Consider the following 5,000-nt stretch of genomic DNA (forward strand, 5'->3'; position numbering starts at 1 on the left):
AAGAGAGGAAAAACTTGACATTTTATATAAAACACGCCCTAAACACAAAAGGAAGAAAAACTTGGAAATTGGAATCAATCTTAGACATGTAACCGTAAACTGAAATACGCAATATGCAACTTTATGCATTTTCCTTATCATTGTCATTATTATTTTTTCATTTCTTATTTATTTATTTATCTTTTTTGCAGGGGCTATAAACTCATACATCACTTCTACACCAAAATAATAATAATAACAAAAACACAATAAAAAACGTTCAAACCACAACCGGAAGAAAACCTTGAGAGGAATGAAGGCCTCCGAGACGCGGGCCGCCCTCCAGCGAGCGCCCCTGCACGCCTGCACGCCCTCTGCCAAGCTCTCTCAATTTCCATCTCCCTTTCTAGCTTTCGCTTCCTCTCCCTCTTCTCATTTCTTAAATCTCTGTTCATCTACTTATTTTGACCCTCTCTCTGTATCTATCTCTCTATGTCTGTCTGTCTGTCTGTCTGCCCCTCCTCTCTTTCTCTCTCTCTCTCTCTCTCCCTCTCTTTCTCTCTCCCTCTCTCCTTATCTTTTCCCACCTGCACACCTGCGCCCCGACCTCCATGAGGCCGACGAGAGACTATGAGGATGAGAGGGGGAGGGGTAGGAGTCCTCTTGGGGGGGAGGGGGGTCCTTTTAGGGGGTGGGGGAGAAGTCTTCCAGGGGGGGCGAGGGGAGTGGGGCAGAGGTAAGACTCCCCACATCGGCTGCCGAGCGAGAATTATGCTCAAGTGGCCATAGCTGCTTATCCCTAGATCAACACGGCCTCAAGTGCGACTCGAGATGTTCTTAAACGGTTCGAGTGTCTGGAAGTACCGAGGAGGACCTATTATGTTCCTCCTTCGGGCACATATGGCCGGCCTCGCACTTGCTCCGCTTCCCTCTTCCTCTATTATCCTTCCTTATTTTTCTTTTATCATGTCGGACGAGAATAAATCCCATAAAAAATCCTACCCATCAAACTTTTAAAATAACTTGCAGTGCAGTGAATACAAATCAAATGCAACGGAAAAATATAAAATCAATATCAAAAGTGAAATGCAGTGAAAAAATAATACCCATATTAAACTTTTAAAATAATAGCACGTGAAATGAAGTGAAAAAAATAATATCCATATTAAACTTTTAAAATGTTAACAAGTTAAAAGCAGTGAAAAAAATCCATACCAAACTTCTAAAGAAACAGGAAGTAAAATGCAGTAAAAAATAAATTCAACAAGTTAAATGCACTGAACAAAATACAATACATATCAATGAAGCTAACAACAGTGATAGTTTTTCATCAATATCAACTTATAAAAATTTTAAAACGCAGCCAAAAAACACTAAAATAACAAGCCCAACATTTGTCTGGTCGCACGTTCATCAGGAACCCCCCTCCCCCCCCGAGGCCGCCAGAGTACACCGTCTCACTCGAAGGCTAATGAGGGCCGCCGCCGACCCCTGACCCCATTATCTGGGCATGTGACCCCACGCTCGTTATTACTACAAAGGGGTCATAATGGATCTGCGGCCGATGACCTGCCAGTGCATGTAGGTCAGGCTTTCGCAATCGCACACGCGCGCACGCACACACACACACACACACACACACACACACACACACACACACACACACACACACACACACACACACACACACACACACACACACACACACACACACACACACACACACACACATGCACACATAGCTAGTTCCAAAGGTGGATGAAGGTGAAGCCACTGGCGCCAAATCATATAATTAAGTAGATAACGCCTTTGCAATTTGAAGAGTAGAAAACAATGTCACGGGCGGTGAATTTAATCGGGAGGGGGGGGGGCACACCCCTCTGAAACACAGACAAACTCATAAACACAAACAAACTAACACATAAATGCGATATGTCGCGCGCGCGTGTATGCATACGCGCTTGCGTGAGTGTGTGTATGAAAAAGAGAAAAAAAGAAAGAAAGAAAGAAAAAGAAAGAGAGAGAGAGAGAGAGAGAGAGAGAGAGAGAGAGAGAGAGAGAGAGAGAGAGAGAGAGAGAGAGAGAGAGAGAGAGAGAGAGAGAGAGAGAGAGAGAGAGAGAGAGAGAAAGCTAAAAATGAAAATACATAGAGAACTTGAAAGAAAAACACGCGATATAGAAAGTTAGAAGGAGAGAGAGAGAGAGAGAGAGAGGAAGAACTAGAGATAAAAAAGATAGAGATCAATTGAGAGAGGGAAAACATGAGAAAAAGTGAGACCGAAAGAAAATGCAAAAGATAGATGAGACAGAATGATATAAACAGATATAAAGTAAAGCAGAATGATATGGTAGGAAATAGAGACGGAAAGAGCAAAAAGGAAATGGTAAAAGTTAGAAAGAAACAGAAAGAGAAAACAAGAGATAGATCTAAAAAGAAAAAAAATAGAAAAAAGGAGATAGGAAGAGGCGAGAAAGAGACCAACAGAGACTCCTTGAGACCGGGGATGCAACGGGTGGGGTGGAGGGGGGGGTGAGTAATCCCCGAACATATAGCATTAAAACTCCGACATCAACACAACCATTATTCATTAACAGGATTTATGATCTTCAAACAAGCACTCACTTCTTCTCGGTGCCCAGCTGCACTCACATACGCAAAAACGCATCAACGCACATACGCATAAACACGCACATATACGCACTACATTACAGTTGCTCCGCCCACTTCACGCCCACCTTCAGAGCGCTATCCCCTCCCCCTCACAAATCACGATAGAAAGTTTATCGCACTGAAGAGCAACCTCCCCCCCCCCTCCCATTTCCCTTCCTTCTCCCTTTTCCTCTTTTCCTTCTTTACTCTCCCTACCTTCCTCTTCCCCTTTGCAGCATTCCCCTTTCCACAGTGATGCATCCTCCCTTTTCACTTCCCCCATCCCTCCCTCTTCCTTTACTCTTCCTCCCCAATTCCCATTTCGTTACCTCCTCTACCCTTTCCCTCTTACCTCTTTCACTCAACCTCCCTCCTCCCCTCCACTCCCATTCCCACCATCCTCTTTCCCTTCCCTCCACTCTCCTCGCTTTCCCATCTTCTCCTACCACTCCCCCGTTCCCCCACCTCCTCCTCTCCTTCTTGCATCTCCCCTTCCCACTCCTCATATCTCCTCTCCCTCCCCACTCCCCCCATACCTCTTGCTCAAGCCGCCTTGCAACAACCAAACCGGAACAACAAGAGGATGTTAACGATCACTTTGAGGGCAACACCGAACTTGGTTGCAGATCCAGATGCTGTTAAACATCCCCCTCCCCCTCTCCTCTCCCCTCTCCCCCCTTCTCCCCTCCCCGACTAACAACAACACTGCCCTTCCCCCTTCCCTATTCCCCCTTCCCCTCCTCTACCCACGGGACGACCTCCTGTCATGTTCTGTCTTAATTTTCTTTCTTTTCTCGGTCTCTCTCTCTCTCTCTCTCTTTCCGTCACCATCCGTCTTTCTGTTCTTCTTCTTTCTATTATCTCTTCTCGCCTTTTTTCTCTTCCCTTTTTCTCTCTTACCTTCTTTCTTTCTCTCTCTCCGTCTTTGTCACTCTCTCCCTCGGTTTCTATTTTCCCTTGCTTTTCCTTTCTCCCTTTCTATCTCTCCGTCTCCCTCTTCTGTTCTTTCTTCTTTTTATTTCCTCTCGATTTTTCAATCCTTCCCCTCCTTTCTCTCCTATTCCCCTCTTCAACTTCCACTCTCTCTGCCTCCTCCTTTCCCTCTCTCGCACGTGTCATCTTTTTATTTCGTTCACCGGATCAATCAATCTGTTAACTTCTTCATTTGCCTTCCATTTTGAGAATGTAAATTTACCTTAACTAATCAACATTTAAAATATAAAGCACCAATACAATAAAAACTAAATATTTACAATAAAACCAACACATAGCAACAAAAATGTAAAACAAAACAATACACGACACTAGACAAACAAAAACCGTCCCCGTAAAATATTAACAAACAAGCAAGCAAATAAAACAAAACCACGGAAGACGGAAGAAAAAAAAAACACACTGCCGGTCAAATTAGCGGAAGATGACCGGCAGAAGCAACGCACAGGAAACCCCGAGCTAACGATGCGTGAGAATCTCCCCGGTCATCACACTTCATCACATTTTTTCATCACATACGATATATCTCACTGGTTTCATCACCAAGTCCTTTACTCAGGATATTCATATCAATATAGAAAAGATGTGAACGAGAATGAATATCTTCGCGAAACAAGTCATGTAACTTGAACAGAGATACATGTATTTCCGGCGAAGATGTATCGGAAACCGGTTAAAACTACCTCTTGTATTGTGAAGATATTCATTCTCATTCATACTTTTTTTTCTACATTTGTCAACATGAATACGGTTCATCCTCATATATACTTGTTTAATTATCTAAAGCATCTCAAGTGACTCATCACTCATTCAAATTCATCACATCACTTCGTCTTCTCCACTCATCACAAGATCTATTTCTGAATTACGAATTAAACTTACCAGACCTGACTCATCTCCCACTCTTACTCACCACACCCAACTCATCACCCACTCCTACTCACTCATCACCCACTTAACTTACCACACTTAAACTCACCACCTACTACTTACCAAACCTTCAGTAACTTATTCACCACACCTAACGCATCATCCTTTCAATCTGAACTCATCACTCACTCTTACTCACCACCCGCTCCTATTCACGAAACCTACATTAACCCATCACTCACTCACCAAACTTAAATTCATCATCCACTCTTCACCACCAAGACTAACTCATCACCTACACTTACTCACCACACACACTCTCACACATCACCCACACTTAACTCACCAAACCTAGAGTAACTCATCACATACAACTAAACTCCCCACCTACCCGTATTCACCGCCCATACCAAGCCTAAACCTACCATCCACTCTTACTCACCACAATATTTTACTCACCAATCACTCTTAGCCACCACACGATTTTACTCACCAGTTTCACTCACCA

Source organism: Penaeus vannamei, chromosome 11 (assembly GCF_042767895.1).
Source record: "Penaeus vannamei isolate JL-2024 chromosome 11, ASM4276789v1, whole genome shotgun sequence".
Taxonomy (NCBI): Eukaryota; Metazoa; Arthropoda; class Malacostraca; order Decapoda; family Penaeidae; genus Penaeus; species Penaeus vannamei.